This window comes from Dasypus novemcinctus, chromosome 1 (genome assembly GCF_030445035.2).
Source record: "Dasypus novemcinctus isolate mDasNov1 chromosome 1, mDasNov1.1.hap2, whole genome shotgun sequence".
Lineage (NCBI taxonomy): Eukaryota > Metazoa > Chordata > Mammalia > Cingulata > Dasypodidae > Dasypus > Dasypus novemcinctus.
Window position 1 is genome coordinate 83,459,153 of NC_080673.1, and position 17,301 is coordinate 83,476,453.

A 17,301-nucleotide genomic window follows, 5' to 3' on the forward strand; every position below is an offset into this window, starting at 1 on the left:
CTTGAGGGCTGTGGCACGGACTTGTTCGAAAAGTCCGGCATCATAATGCAACTGATTTGAGTTCTGCTTAAAATCTCCTGTGCTGAGAAGCATGTCCTCGGTCCACCCATTCTCAGTTCTGAGATTGCACTGTGCAGTTTCCTTGCAAAACTCACAATATTCTGACTTCCAGAGGAGATAATCTCCTGCACTGAGAGCGGAGAGGGCAAGGGTGTGCCAGTCATGGGGGGTGAGCCATCAGCAATGTGTTCTAACAGAGAGAGGGTGTGTGGAGCAGTAGGGCCATAGGTGGTGACCACGAACTTAAGCTCCTTCAAGGTTTTGAAAGGGAAAGGGTTATAGATGCGCTCAGGCTCAGGTTCAACAGCAACCTCACTCCCCTCACCAGCCTCATTAGGGCTCCCAGGCCTCTCGATAACAGGGAATGAAAAAAGGGGTGGTTTGCGGAAGTTGGCAGTTAGGGGATTTTTTAGAGGAGGGGTTAAGTTGAGCTGACGCTGCAGAGTTGTGCATTGAGATTGTAGATCCTTTCTCTCTTTTAAAAGAGAGAGCCATAACTTTAGATCTGCATTGGGGTCCAGGCTAGCGGGGGCGGAAGCGGGGGGTGCATATGGGGGTGGGTGGAAACCAACAGAGCGTTCTTCAGCCTCAGGGTTGGAGTTATCGGAATCAGTACACAGGGCGTTAGGGTTTGGATTACTAATAACTCTCCTCCTCTGATTAGGGCCAGCTCTTCTCTTAGAGATATTATTTTTGCAAGGGGAAGGGGCACTCTCATCATTGCTATCTATTTTAATAGACACCGAGTCTGAATGGGGGGGTGGTATTTAGCAGGACTTTTTGCCAGGGGGGATTTAGACCTGTCCTGTGCTAGGAGTTCCTCGCCTTTAGCAACTACTTGTGCAGCCAATATGTTGGTGTGGCGGATCGCGAAGAGGTCATTGATAACATTCCAGTAAAAGAAAGCAGTTATGGGAACTCTCTCAGGGCCAAAGGTTCTATAAAAGTCTTGTAGAGTGTCCCCAACTCTACTCCACCACCTTTCATTTATGGTCCCTTCCTGAGGAAGCCACGGACAGACTTCTCTCAAAAATCTAAAGACTTCTATTAGCTCCTTAAATTTAACCTTTATTCCTCTCGCCTTTAATGCCTCTCCAAGGCTCTTAATAAAAAGTTAAATAAAAAGTTCGTGCTCACTCATTGCTTGTCCCATATTCACCGATCACTTACCAAGGCTTCGCAACCGGGAGGCAGGTTCCCTCGCGGCGTCCTCTTATTACTCTCTGATTCTCCTTTTTGATTTCTGAATGTTACACTTGGTCCGGCCAGACTGTCTGTCGGCGTTCCTCACTGCATCCCTCGTTTTCAGGTCCCTGTGCTCAGGCGCCAATTGACCTGGCCCGCAGGTCAAATGAACCAGCACCTGAAAGAGGGAGTGGGAATTGGGGGACAAGAGGCGAGAGAAATGGAGACAAGACAGGATTCTGATCAAGTCTCCATTTATTGAGGGTAGAGCATCAGAATATATACTAAGGGGAGGGTATTAGCAGGGGGTGATAGGCTGATGAAGCGGCTCTTCCATATAAGGCAATAAAATGCTGTTACACCCTTTAATGCTGGTCATGGGTTCAACATCTTGTTGCGCAGGCATGACACTTTTTGCCCGGGAAACTGGGGAAAGGGGAAGAAGAAGGCGGAACACAGGGGTGGAGTAGGCGTAGTTATGAAAACTGCCATGTTGCTGGAGACTGCAAATGCACGTAGCTCCGGGTGGCTCCCCACACTGGGAGACAGGTAATACATGCACCAGTCTTTCATCTGTCAAAAGGAATAATATTCACAGGTTATTATATATTTTGTCAAAACCTATGAATGTGTACATTACAAAATGAGGGAAACGGACTTTGGCCCAGTGGTTAGGGCCTCCGTCTACCATATGGGAGGTCCGCGGTTCAAACCCCGGGCCTCCTCTACCCGTGTGGAGCTGGCCATGCGCAGTGCTGATGCGCGCAAGGAGTGCCGTGCCACGCAAGGGTGTCCCCCGCGTGGGGGAGCCCCCACGCGCAAGGAGTGCGCCCATGAGGAAAGCTGCCCAGCGTGAAAAGAAAGTGCAGCCTGCCCAGGAATGGCGCCGCCCACACTTCCTGTGCCGCTGACGACAACAGAAGCAGACAAAAGAAACAAAAGCAGACAAAGAAACAAGACGCAACAAATAGACACCAAGAACAGACAACCAGGGGAGGGGGGAAATTAAATAAATAAATAAATCTTAAAAAAAAAAAAAAAAATGAAAACCATGATGTAGACTGTTGACCATGGTTAGTAGCAATACTTCAATACTCAATGTACCATATTCATGTAAGATGTTACTAATAGGGGAAAATGTGGGAGGGGAAGTGTGTGAATATATGGAAATACCCTGTATTTTATATGTGCCTTTTCTGTAATCTAAAGCTTCTTTGAAAATAAAGTGAAAAAAAAAAATAAGACACTTAGGAAACAGAAGAAATTGTCATTATACTTAAAAGATAACAGATCTTACAGTGATGACAGACAGTGCAAAAAATTTTTCTTTGGCTTTGTTTTTGGGAAGTGTTGCAACAGTGATGGGGGATCACTGATATGGGTGTCAGTGGTGAGGGGATGTGTGGGGAGGGGTCCAGCAGGGGTATGCCTCTAAGGGTATGACAGTGTTGATGTGGTCATGGGGTGTTGTCTCGATGGGACCCACACAATAGCCAATGGAATATTAAGTTACCATCTTGGGGAGTCCAGCTATATTCTCTAATAGTGTCCAGGAATCTCTGGAGTACATGGGCAGTGCCTAGTGAAGAAGAAGAGATCAATATGCCAGGACCTTGATACTGATGTTTGTACTTATGAACCTTATTCTTTTGAAATTGAAACTTAGCCTAGAAATATATACTGCCTTAGGGTAACTTCCTGAAAGACCTCCTGTTGCTCAAATGTAGACTCTTTCTGAGCCAAATGCACCATATAAGCTCACTACCTTCTCCCTAGTATGGAACGTGACCCCCAGGGATGGTCCTCCCTGGCACCAAGGGATTATTACCAAGCACCAACTAGTGATGCATTTGGAAGGGAATTTTGACCAAAGGAGGAACTAATAAACACAAATGAGTTTTTATGGCTAAGAGAGTTCAAAGTGAGTCAGGAGGTCATTCCAGAGGCTATACTTATTCACTTCTCAGGAGGATCTCAGTGACAGCCGTATTAAGCAGTGCCTCAAGCAGGGGTGATTCTGGTGGCTCTGCAGACATCTAGAAACTATAGGCAGGACAGACAACCCCAGGAAATTCACACCCTGTCAGTGGGCCTTACCTTAGAATATATGAAGTCCTATCTCTCCAATGTATCAGAGTTAGACTCATTTATAATTTCCTACAGATAGTTCTTCTGTCCTTTTTATTTGATCCTATAATTAGCACTCTAACCATTAAATATAAGTTCCAGAGACTTAAATCTCCAGGCTGTTGACATGCTGGTTGAACCCTGAATCTCAGCAGAGTTGTAGCCAACACCTACTCTTCAGTTCATTGAACTCACCCAGGAAAACTAACAAAAAGGTGATGATGGAAAACACCCACTCCCAAAGAACAGTATCTACAACTGCTAGCAAAATAGTTCCATCCATCTGCCCCATAGGATCTAAGCCTCCTCTCAATCAGAGCAGAATGGGCATTACCATCCCCAAAACCTTAAGATTGAGGAAGGAACAAATGTAAGGGAGGAATACAAGTATGGACCAAAGTAGACTTATAATTCTAGTAATGGAATAAATCATTAATATCATTAATATTAAGACAGTGGTGACCAGAGTTTCTGAGGGGAGGAGAAGGAAGAATATTTATAAAGTGGAGCACTTTTTGAGACATTGGAATTGTCCGGCAAGATATTGCAATGACAGATACAGGCCATCATACATTTTATCAAAACCTATAAAATTGTACAGTGCAAAGTGTAAAACATAATATAAACTATAGACCATGGCTAATAGCAATGCTTCAATATATGCTGATCAGTTGTAACAAATGTACCACACTACCTAAAGATTGGGGGAAAGTAGGTGTGTGTGGGTGGAGTATGTGGGAATCCCCCAATATTTTTTTATGTAAAATTTATGTAATCCAAACTTCTTCAAAAATTAAAAAAAAGGAATATTACTCTTAGACATTGCAGACACTTGAGTACATATTGCCCTACAGCACCAGCCTTGATTATGGACCCTCATATTGGATATTTCTTCTTATCTCTGATTTCCTGACTCAGTAATAATTCTTAAAATTATTTTTATTTAGGTAAATAGTATTATTATTGAAAATATATATATAATTTTTATTTTATATTCTTGTTTTTTGTAACATAAATTAAGATTATTAGTCCTGAAGTAGCCAGTGAGAGCTAACCTTCAGAAAGAGGGATCTGGATCTGGATAATTCAAAGATCAAAGCACTGTTAGGACCTTATTGCTTTTGAGAATTCAGGAGCTGATAAAATATTAGAAGTCTTCTCCATAACAATTATGAAACCTTTAACCAGTGATAAATTGGCATAAGGTAAAAGTAGAAGAATAGAAACAATGGATTATGCAGTATCTCTCGCACTTGATTTGAATGGAAGCAATTATAATTATAAGAAGAACTGAGAAGTCGGTGATTTCAGTAAATTATGTTGGACACCTTGAAGAAAGAAATAGTTCTAAAACTGTAACCTTAGTTCATGCATTGATATCAAAAGTCCCTTACAATATAATTTAAATACACTTATTTTCTGTAGCTAAAATGTAGCCTGTTAATAAAAATCATGTCCAGCATTAAATCATAAGCTTAGAGCTGCATAGGAGACAGAATGAACAAGATTTGTAAGATTTCCTACTAAAATCAATGCCAGATAGAAAAGAAATGGCATCCTGCAGCCTATTGTAGAAACATTTGGGTGGACATACCTAAGAAACATTAACATGCATCTTGCCCTGAATCCCAAAGCTCAACTAAACCCTTCCCTTCCCCTTATCATAGAAAGTGCAATGTTTCACATGCAGCAGGAGAATCCAATACAATTCTTGTCTTTTGCTAGGCCTGTCCTTCCCTCCCTTTTGATAATAAATCAAATAACTTGGCAGAGGTGTCAGCATAATCCAAGTGGAGAAATAAAATCCCTATCCTAGAAGGAACCAAATAATTGTGGAACATGGTTAATATATATGGACAAGAACAGAAAGTACATTTGTGAGAGGCTTTTGAGGGTTTTTGTTAACTGGGGGTTAGAGGATTTAAGGGCAGAATATTTAGCTGGAGAATGGAAGGCTTATTAACATGAGTGGACTCTTTTATATTTTAGTGCTTCCAGACTCAGTACTAACAGTGAATGGACCTTACAATTACAAGATCAAGGCAACCATCAGTTCAGACCCCCACGTAATGTAGTCTGTGTCTTTCTCTAATCAAACAAATTAGATCAGCCAAAGTTTCTAGCCACAGGTGAAGAAAATCTGGGAGGAGCATTCAAGGAATATGATTTACAGTGACTGTAGATTGTTCTAACTATCCTTGTGTATTATGATTTTCACATAGATTAATCCTGGCTACTAACTTGAAGAGTTGATGACAGAATTGATTTACTGTGGGACAGGAATTGATATAAATGATGCAAGTGATAGATTATAGCAGACACCTCTAGCATTGTCTCTATATTTCCTCAACCCACTTTTCATATTCGTCAGAGATGGAGCAGTCCAAACTATCATAACTTTATTTTCTTTACATTCTATCTCAAGGATGCACTGCCTAAGTTTCTGTACTATTTCCCTGGACTTTCTTTGACACAGTAGAGCTTCCTACAGTGAGAAAGGATCTGATCTCCTGTTTTTCCATATGCTTTTCAGAGATCCAAGTAATACTGAGCCTCATTACCATAGCACTGAACTCAATAACACACAATTTTCTTGTCTTTTCCTCCATCTCTGTCTCTCTATCCATCTCTAGCTTCACAGTTTCCTGGGATCCATATTCTAACAAACTACCCTCACCCCAATCTTTGACTCAGGCTTTATTTTGGTGGAAAACAAATGTATACAGTTGGCAAGGGATTGAGGTTCCAAAAACATGGTATAAGAAGAAAGAAAGGAAAGATGGAGAAGATGTTAGCTTTTTATTTACAACAGAACACTGATACTCTCTCTCTAGCTCTCTTGGGATTTTTAGAATAAATTAACCAAGATTTTTAAAATTATTATTTATTTATTCCCCTCCCCCTCCCTGTGGTTTGCTTGCTCTCTGCTCTCTGTGTCCATTTGCTGCGCATTCTTCTGTGCCTGTTTGTCTCCCTTTGTTGCATCATCTTTTGGGTGTGGGCTATAAGCTTTCTGTGGGTGCAGGCCAGCTTGCCTTCACAAGGAGGCCCTGGGACATGAACCCAGGGCCTCCACTATGGTAAATGGATTGAGCCACAGCTGCTTCCCAAATTAACCAAGATTTTTAAAATTTATTTTGGAAAGTGGTACTGAAATTTACCTTCATAGAGCCATTATAACAGACATGAATATTTTTTACCAATCCAGCAAACTGGTAGCTTAACTTGTTTGCTATGTTCTAACATAACCTTATTTTGTGTTTCACAGATATTATAGCAAAGATACAAGACTTCACAAGAACCACTTTTGCACTATAAAAAATAAGAAATGAGCATGAATGAATGTTACATTTAAAATAAAACACTAATAGAAGTGCAAAACATAGAGAGAGATAAGCAAAGTTATATAGATAGATAAGTATGTTTTAATCCAATTTCAAAAGTTGGAACACATTCAATAAATCACTATTAAGCAATATTTAGTAATTAATTTGATTACATTTCCTTTACTTCTTTCTGAGCAGCTATTTAAAATTCAGGTAGAATCACAATCTTTTTTATTGAGGCTGTTGACAAAATTATATTAAGGACACTTCAATATTGGACACTTACTGATGTGTAGTGGATAAGTAAAGCAAAGAGATTATAAGAAGGAAGAAAGGGACAATGATTTCCTTTCTTCATGATGTTGTAATAAATTAGGTTTTCTTTCTGAACTGGAATAGACGATGTTGTAAATACAACATTACACATTTTTTTTCTGAAATTCTTGCAGTTTTAGATTAATAACCATTTTGTCTCATTGCATTATAAATAACAACTATTTTTGCCTGTTTTACCTGTGTCCTGTGTTCTAAGTATTTTATGCATTATATCATGTAAACATTGCAACAAAACTATTAGGCTAGTTACTATTTCATTCAAATGGGGCAACGGAGATTTATTGAGGTAAAATAGATTGACCAAGATCATATAACTAGTAATCAGTAGAGCCAGAATATAAATCCAAGTCTATTTGATTCCAGGAACCAAGCTCGCTATCCTCAGGTCCACTTGATTTCTCTAAAAGGGGAAAGTGATATTGTGTATTTCCTATATGCTACTCAGTGAGTTAAGGTACCTTGTATATACTCACTAATTTATTCTTTTCACAACACTATGAAGAAGTTACTACCAGTATCCTCATGCCCAAAAATAGAAATTTACCTTTTATTCCAGCAGCCTTTTTTGTACCTTGTGCATATAATATAATCATTTTTCTGGAGTCTAGGTTCATGGAATATATTTGACTCATTTGAAACTTATATAAATGGAATCATAGACTATATATTTTTGTTTATTCAAAATTATGTTTATGAGATTATCCATGATGCTAGATGTAGCTGAAGTTTATTTTCATTGCAATACTCCATTATAGGAAAATACAATCACTTATAAATCAATTCTACAGATGATGAACATTTGTTCTTTTCAAAGAATTGGACTATTTATCACATGCAGCTGTGATAATTATTGCACAAATGTTTTGGTCTTTTGGATACATATTTAGGAGTAGGATTTCTGGGTCACCAGAGTATGTTTGTATTCAACATTAACAGATTTTGCAAACAGTTTTACAAAGTTATGCTATCAATTTATTTTCTCTCCACCATTTTCTTCAAAATTTTTGCAAACGTCATTGTCTGACATGTTTCATTTTTTTCTATTTTTGAAGGAAATAATTTGTAATGCCCACTCTGCTTGAGCAGCAATAGTATATCTGGTTTCAAATAAGCAAACACATGGATATGTTACATGACATGTCAAGTTTACTAAGCGTTTAAAAGAAAAAAAAGAATGCACGACCAAAAATAATATAGCATGTACAGGATATAGAATTGTGGGAATATAATATGAAACCTATGCCTAGTAACCTAAAATCCACTACAGTCCTAGGGGTATTTATCAACATGAGAAATGATGCTCAGTAGGTGTTATGGGTTGAACTGACTCTCACAATAAGATATGTTGAGAGACTAACTCCCAGCACCTCAGATTATGCCTTATTTGGAAATAGAGTCATTAAAGATGGAATTAGTTAAATTAAAAGAGGCCATACTTGTGCTATGGGCCATGATTGGTGGCAATAGTCTGATGACATTATCTCATAATCTGTAACAAATGCTCCACCAGGATGTGGAGTTGTATGGGAAATCTACACATCTGTATGATTGTTTTGCAGGTTCACAATATCGGTAACAAAAATACTTAAAAAAAAATAGTATGGGTTGGGGGAAAATACACCAAATGTAAGATAAGGAATATAGTTGGTAGTAATATTTTGACAATGTTCTTGCGTAGTTTGTAACAAATATTTCACACCAATGCAAAGACTTGATGGAGGGATAATGTATGCAACCCCTGTGTGATGTTATGTATGCTTATTTTTTAAGTTCACAATCTTTGCTGTACACTTATTGCTTATGTGTGTTCATGTATGAATGATATACTTCAATAAAAATTTTAAAATAAGAGGTCATACTGGAGCAGGTTGGACTCTGACTTCAATATGAATGCTATCCTAAAAAGTAAAGGAGAAGATAAGGATGGATAAAGAGGAGAATGCCTTGTGATAATGGAGGTTTAGACTGAAATGCTTTAAGTCAGTGAATACAGGGGTTGTAGGAAAACTGCCAAAAGCAGTGAACAGGCAAGGAAGGATTCTCCCTACAGATTTCAGAGGAGGCATGGCCCATTTGACAACTTGATTTCAAATTTCTAGCCTTCAGAAATATTTTACAATCAATTTCTGTGGCTTTAAGCGAACCACTTTGTGATATTATGTTACTGTCACCCCAGGAAACTTAGACAGTGGGTATGAAGAACCTCAGCTCACGGAACTTTAACTATGGGGCAACTTCATCTTGTATATCATCTGGGATAACCTTATGCAACCTGTGAAGATCGATGCTGGATGGCACCCAGAAAATCATGTCCTTAGAGCTAATTCATTCTCATGGGCATGAACTTATTGTATGGGTAACTTTCGGTTAGATTACTTCAGTTAAGGGTCTTTTGATTGGATAACTTCATTAAAGATGGATCTTAACTCTCTTTTTGGGGTGTTTTATAAACAGAATGAATATGAGCAAGAAAGGAGATAAAAAAAAATTTTTTAAAAGGCCGAGAGTGGAAGCCATGGAAAGCAGAAAGCTGAAAGTGACTAGACATAGAGTGATGTGGGCCATGGGTGGAAGGCTCTTTGTCTCTTCAGAAATAACTAAGCTGTTTGACTTGTGAGTGTGGAAAGATAAGAGGCTGCAGTCCTGCTCTTAGGGACCAGCAGGCTCCAGTCCCAGGAAATGTTTAACAAAGCAAGGGCTATAAACTTTAAGTATTTAGGGGAAATGCAAAAACCAAGGCTTATCTAAAATGTCTGGAGTCCTTGCTAAAAGCTTACCTAAGATGTGAAAGAGATATATGCTAATTGAAGCCTACTGAGAACTGAAACAAAGGGACCATTTGGCCTTTCCTCTCTGTATAAAAGACGTTTGAAAATCTTGTTCCGGGCTCGGGATTCAAACAGAAAGCTCCCGAGTCCGGCCGGCCGTCAATAAACCATTTTTTCCTTCTCAAAATCATTCCTGAGTCCTGGCCTCTCTATACTCAAATAATTGAACTTCTCTTAAATTCCACAACATTAATGGCAACCACGAAGGGATAAAAATGAAGGCCAGAGACGGTAGCATTTTGCTGCCCCTTCCAAATCCCCGAGGAAGCCGGGAGGACTCGGGTGAACCCCAAATCTGGGCGCCCCTGGATTAAATTTAATCCAGAAAAGATGTGGGCTCCACCAGAATCTTCCCGACAAAATCGAGGGGCAATGGAAGGTCTGAAGAGAAAGATTCTGGGAACGAAAAAGAACTCCGAACATGGAAGAAGGTAAGACTCCCCGGGTGAGCAGAGTCTGGAAGGCCCTAGCTTTAATTGCTAGGAAGGGGAGGCTGATCACCTCCCGAGAGAACCCTAGTAGCCCCAGAAGGCTGGGGGGAAGCCGTTCTCTCTAGGCTTGGGAAAAGGAGGAAAACCGGGGAAAAGCCCTGGTGTTTTGGGTTTGTCTAACTGCATGTTAGAATCTGGTACTGGTCTTATATCCACTAAAGGAGTGGAGTCTCGATTTTAATAGGAAGGGTATTTATAGGTTCGAGTCCTAATATCCTGGAAATTGGTCTAGATTAAGGAAAACAAAACTTGGTTACAGGAAAATGGATCAGCTTTTCTGGTGGAGCTTGGTCTGGGTGTAAAGTTTAAACAGTGGAAAAGTCTAGCTGAAATCTTTTGTTATGGTGCTAATTTGTGAATGAATTTGCTTTATACCAAATGTTAAGTGTTCTGAGGTTTGTGATGGCTGTGGGGGCAGCCGTGGTGAAAATAAATATATAAACTTGTGAGTCAGATTAGTGACCTTTGTGCTTCTGTCTGTGTCAGCTCAAGGCTAGTGTTGGAGTTGTGTCCTTATGTAGAGTGGAATTACAGCTGAGCTAGAGCCCTCCCTTGCCATTGGCAAGGGGGTGAAATGATTCTGTGGCAAAAGCTGAGGAGTCTAGATGTTTGTGCATGTTCTGGTGTCTTGTCTCTGGTCTGGCCCTTTGCCCCGGCTTGGAGGCCATCTGTGTCCGCGCCACGCACCCAAGTTTGTTGGGGATGTCCCAGTCAGGGTGGCTGGGTCCCTGGGAGAGTTGCCAAATTTGAGTAGGTTCTGTCTGCCCATTTTGGCTGAAAGCTGGAAAGGGGGGAGCGGCTTGCCCCTTTCCAGTGAGTCCACCCTTCTATTCATAAGCCGCATTCCTGTTTGTTGTGCACCCGACTGCCTGGAAGGGGGGGAAGTGAAGGAGGTGAAAAGCAGAATCAGAATAAATGCAGTAAAGTTCCCTCCTTAGGGTGTCAAAGCCAAAATACGTTTGCATTCTGCTCAGGTTCTTAGAAGGTATTGTAGTAACCTTAAGTAAGAGAATGTTCTGTGAAGGTAAAATTTGTGTTAAGGGTATAAATATAAAAGTTTTACAAAGCATTGTTTAAGGTATTTAAGTGGCTAATTGCAGAAAGTCATTATTTAACAAAACTGAATTGATAATAATAATAAAAGGCAATTTTATAACAAACTTATTCGGCAGCCAATCTCCCCTGCCAACTTGCTTCCAAAAAAACTGTTTCTGGTATTACATGCTACTAAGTATTTAAAGTGAAGAAAAGTTCATTATTTTAACAAACTTGGTTAGTATTAATGGCAATTATATGTTGCAAGACGTTTGCCTGGTAACTTAGTATGTGGGATATATGGAGTGTGTTTTTATTGTTAAGGCAACAGAAGATGATTTTGTCCTAAGATAAAATGATTGATTATTGGAAAGAGTAGAGTGTGGGACAGAACCTGAATGAATACTGAAAGTGTAGAAGGTTTGTGGAAGGGAAATTTTTATGATTAAATTGAGTAAGATCAATATACAAAGAAAATATTTTATCAATAGCTTCTTGTGCTTTAACCTCATCATATCCTCAATGTTTGAAGAAGAGTTCTTTTAAAAGAACATTTTATGTTCTAGAAATCAAATCCTGAAAAGTAGCCTTTTATTTCAAACTAACTGCAAGAGATTTATTCTTTTACTTTAAAGGAAAAATTAAAGTAATGGTTAAGTTCATTTAATATAAGTTGAATGAAAGGTATTTAAAGGTGTTATAAAATTAATAGGTTTTAAAAAAATTAATAAAAACTGTAACTAAGAGTTAAAATCATTTATAAATGCATTTATATTATAAAACAGTGGAAAGACAATAACTGAGATTATAGCTGGGTGAATTTAGCCTGAAACTATTATTTAAGTGTAAATTCTACACTAACCTTTCCTTTGTTTATGGTTACTTCAAGCCTAACCTCACCCTTTGCCTTTGCCTACGGTTATTTCATAATTGAGAAGAGCTGGGACATCACTGTCTCCTCTTCTGGTATTAGTAACCCTTTCTCTCATGAATTCAAGTGTAAACTAAATAAATTGCTGCCTGATAGAATAAGGTTAAATGACCACTGGAGTTTTATTATCTCCAAAACCAAAAGGGGGGTGGAGGGGGAGAAGTCTCCTGCCTTGACGGTCAGTGTTCCTAAGAGTGGCAATTCATGAGAGAAAGCAGTCTGTCTCCCTGAGGCTTCAAATAGCCTCAGTAAATATATATAAAACTAATCTTGTTGCTTATCCAAAATTCTGCTAATTTCAAGGTAAAATATAAAGTTCTAAAACAAAATGGTGCTAAGGCATTGAGAACATTTTGGTTATTACAATCCATTAAGTAAGAAAGAAAATTCTTGTGGTAAACTGCATGGTCATAGTGCAAATTAAGAAGAGTTTCAAAAGTCTTTGAAAAGTTTAAAGTAACTAAAGTCATGTTGTTGTGTCAAACTATTCATGTCTGCCTATTTGCTCAAATTGTTAAAAATTAAATATGCAGTTATATTATAAATATTCTTAAAGCCCAAATTGAACTAAGCAGGATGAAAAAGTCATAGAAATCTGATTATGGAAACAATTGGGAAAGGGCCTCCTCTTTGCAAGAGCTTTTAAGGCAAGACTAGGTGTGGCAGATTAAACCTATCTACTAGGCTAGGGAATTAAGAATCAGTTTGCCTGGTAATTTCCCAGTTTAAACCTTTGTCAGCCATAAATTGGAAAAAAAAAAAAACAAAACAAAACAAAGATTAGGTTAATTTTCACAGAAGAAAAATGTTGATGTAACCCGGCGGCCTGCTGCCTCAGTCTCCCACTCCCGGGTTGGACAGCAGTGGAGGAGACCAGTTTAGGCCAGTCCTATGGGCAGTGGAAGGATGCCCAAGAAGGAGCTAACTAAGTCGGTGCCATTTCAGCACTAAATTCTATTCCTTATTTGACAAAGGGGGGGAGCAGGTAAAAACTAAAATGGTTGGAATGTGATAGAAGAAGCAGTTAAATCAAACTTTTGCGTGGGAAAGTTAAATCTCAGATAAGCTGTAACTTCTGAAGTATCCAATCTATGGAAAAACAGGAAGAGCTTGCATGCTAGGCTTAGGGGTATAAATTGTGTCATTTTTCTTTGTTCGTGGCACCAGCCATATCTGGCTCTGCACCCCTTCTTGCAAGATTGAGAATAAATTATTTTCTTCTCCACAGTCTGGTGAGCCTTAATTCTTCCAGAAGATTTCTTTCCAATGAAATAAAGGTAATTAGTGGCTCTATTAACAAATTTCAGTAAGTAAAGGAAAGTCCATAAAAACTATGGAGATCTTTCCTAGGTTATGATTTTTTAAAAAAATTAAGTAATTGTGTAATGTGTTTTAAAACCTGGTAGTCAGTATGCTTTTAATTTAATAATTTTCATAACTTAAAGAAAAGAAGTTTTTAGCTTCCTGTAAGGGAAAAAGAGAACATTCCTTGCATAAACTATTATGGTTTCAATTTTATTTAACTTGAGTGTAATCTCCCATAGTTAATTTATAAACTAAATTAACATATGTACAAAATCTTTACAGTAATGAAAATTGTAAGTGAAAATTGTAAGTTCACATTGGTGAAATTAGGCTAAAGGGAAAAGATTGTAGATATGCTCTCTTAAATAAAGAGTAAATTTCTTTCATTGGTAATTGTAATTTAGTAAGTTTATTTAAACATGAGGTGTCTAGTCAATGCGGTTATAGTCAATTATAAAGAGTTTGTAAAACATCTTCCAAACTGAAAATGTTTAAATAATTCTAGTTGTAGAAGTCATTGTTAACTAAAGAAACTTAGATTGGTATTGGTAGCAGAAATAACTTCATGATAATAAACCTGTCTGAAGGCCACTGCAAAATACACATTTAAGTAAATGGTAATAAAAGGTTGTCTTGATTCTATTGGAAATATTCTGTTTTCATTCTAACAATGAAAAATAATATTTTTCCTCTATTACTAAAGTGAAGTACCTACTGTTATCTTCATAGTAAAATTGTGTAAGTAGATGGTCATTTGATATATGTATTGTGTTAAGTTGTTTAAAATATATATAAAACAAGGAATAGACTTTAACATTGTCAAACTCTTGTGCATTCGAACCAGGCCTTGTATACATTACAGGTGGCCTCTCCATGTGAGTTGTTGGCTGGGCTGGTCACTGACCCCTCAATTGAAAATATGTGCTATATCAGTCTCTGGTTCTGCTCCTGAAGTTGATGGAAACTATATTGCAGTTTCAAGCTCCTGCAGCCAATAATGACTCGGTACAGCCAAGTGTACAATGGATATCGCCTCCAGACTGGCACTGTTCCATGGTGCCAGAGAGCACTATGCACCAGGCTAGTAGAATACTGGAAAATCTCTGGAAAACTGGAAGGATGCTGCAACTTGCTCACTGCGTTGAAGAACATGCTAAGTGGAGCCATGATACCAGGAGACTGTAAGTAAAACTTAAACACAATTGGCATTATGGCCTGCTCTCATGGAGAGATAACATGTAAAGTATTACAAACCTGAAACTCAAAACTAATAATGGCAACTCTGAATCCTTATGCATTAAGTAATACATTAGTTAATATTAAGTGCTGTACTTTTATCCTGTACTAAATATATGCCTAATAATTGTAATGTTATCTTTTCTATTTTGGATCAAGTGCAGAAGTATATTAGACATGTTAAATTCCTGGTAAAATCATTTTCTAAACAGTTAATAACATGTCTATAGAATAAGGTGGCAGTCTCAGCCAGTCTCAGTTAGCAAAAGTGAGGCTTGCTTGCTGATGGTGAGTCACCTATTGAACAAGTCAAAATTGCTAGAAATTGTACAATGAAAACCAAGGTGTAAAAATCTTTATTCTGTAGTTCTGATCACTCCCACAGGTGAAAACTATAAGAGTATTTCCAAATTAGTGTTCTAATCCTGAGTGAAGCCAGTTGCCCAAGGAGTGCCAGTTCACCAGGAGCATCTGACAGAGCGAATGAGTGTCAGTCATTGAACAGCTTGGAATGTGTCTTCAGACAAAGCTAAGTGTCTGCTGCAATTTCTCTCTAAAGATGGATAACTTAAAAAAGAATATATATGCTGTTCCCACCAGCTTTTAAGGAATGCCATCTTTATAGGCATCTAATCTTGTCTATCTCTGTAATCCAATGTGTCCTCTTTTAAAAACGGGTATTCCAAATTTTTAATTAAGTTTGTTTCTTTCAGAGTGAACATCTTATTAACCATATGAAAACTTCATCCAACTTCATACAGAATGCCAGATCCATCTTCCTCCAGTTAGAATAAATTAAAGAGTTTTTACACCTTATTAGGCAATGACTACAGCCCATGGCCAGCAGGAAGCAGTTACAGAAAAGAGATCGTCTCCCTTCAGCACCCCTTTTAAATTAAAGGTGTAAACTCTTTAAGAGTAAAATAAAAGTAATAGATGGATCTGGAACCTGACTGGAAATCCACGTGAGTGCCAGTGGCAGCAGAATAACTGCGGGAGGCCCCTGCCCAAGATTCTGCTGTCCAGAATGAAAAGTTCTAAACTTCTAAAAACGGTCCTTGATGCTGTACTAAAGACTGATAAATAATCAGTCAAGACAACAAACAGTCATCCACCTCATAGCTACAACAATAATTATGCCAAAGCTTAGCAAGTTAATCTTTGGCAGAAAGGGGGGAATGATGTGGGCTATGGGTGGAAGGCTCTTTGTCTCTTCAGAAATAACTAAGCTGTTTGACTTGTGAGTGTGGAAAGATAAGAGGCTGCAGTCCTGCTCTTAGGGACCAGCAGGCTCCAGTCCCAGGAAATGTTTAACAAAGCAAGGGCTATAAACTTTAAGTATTTAGGGGAAATGCAAAAACCAAGGCTTATCTAAAATGTCTGGAGTCCTTGCTAAAAGCTTACCTAAGATGTGAAAGAGATATATGCTAATTGAAGCCTACTGAGAACTGAAACAAAGGGACCATTTGGCCTTTCCTCTCTGTATAAAAGACGTTTGAAAATCTTGTTCCGGGCTCGGGATTCAAACAGAAAGCTCCCGAGTCCGGCCGGCCGTCAATAAACCATTTTTTCCTTCTCAAAATCATTCCTGAGTCCTGGCCTCTCTATACTCAAATAATTGAACTTCTCTTAAATTCCACAACAAGAGGAGAAGAGAGATGTCACCTTGTACCTTCCCATTTTAAAGAGCAGCCCACTATCTCTGACAACTGGTTTTCAGGGAGAAAACATCACTTGATATCTTGATTTGGACATTTTCACAGCCTCAGAACAATAAGCTTGCAAGCTAATAAATCTCCATTGTAAAAGTTAACCATTTCTGGTATATTGCTATCTGCAGCCTTAGCAATCTAAACAACCACTTAGAAATTCATGACAAGTTACCATACCATACCATACCATACAAGTTCATGACAAAAATTAAAACAATTTATTCATTCCTCAAAGAACAATATTGGCAATTAAATACTTATTGTGATGGTTTAGTTCATATGTGAACATTGTCAGATAATGGCATCTAGTTTGGTCAAGCAAGCACTGGCTTAATTGTAACTGTGAAGACATTTAATGAATATAAATCATCAGTAAGTTGATTGCATCTTTGGTGATTACATCTACAATCAACTGAGGAGATTGCCTTCGGCAATGAGAGGTCTCATACAATCAATTGAAAGTTTTAACAAAGAGAAGTGAGGAATTCAGTTCTCACAAGAGAGAATTCCATTTCTACTTCAGCCAGTCTGTTTCTCCTGGGGAATTTACCAAAAAACATTCATCGGAGTTTCTGGGTTGCAGCCTGCCTTATGGAATTTGAATTTTTACAACCTCACATTCACATGAGATAATTTTATAATGTTTCATAATATTTACAGATATCTCCTGTTTGTCCTGTTTCCCTAGAGACCTCTGACTGATAAAGCTTCGGTACCAGAGTTGGTTCT

The 17,301-nt window shown here is 38.4% G+C and overlaps 1 long non-coding RNA gene across 1 annotated transcript; it reads left to right on the forward strand.

Annotated features, from left to right (window-relative positions):
• The first annotated feature begins 9,605 nt into the window (after positions 1-9,605).
• Positions 9,606-16,445, forward strand: LOC139438913 (uncharacterized). Its single transcript, XR_011648740.1, has 2 exons — positions 9,606-10,293; positions 13,548-16,445. It is a non-coding gene; the product is annotated as an uncharacterized lncRNA (long non-coding RNA).
• Positions 16,446-17,301: the final 856 nt, after the last annotated feature.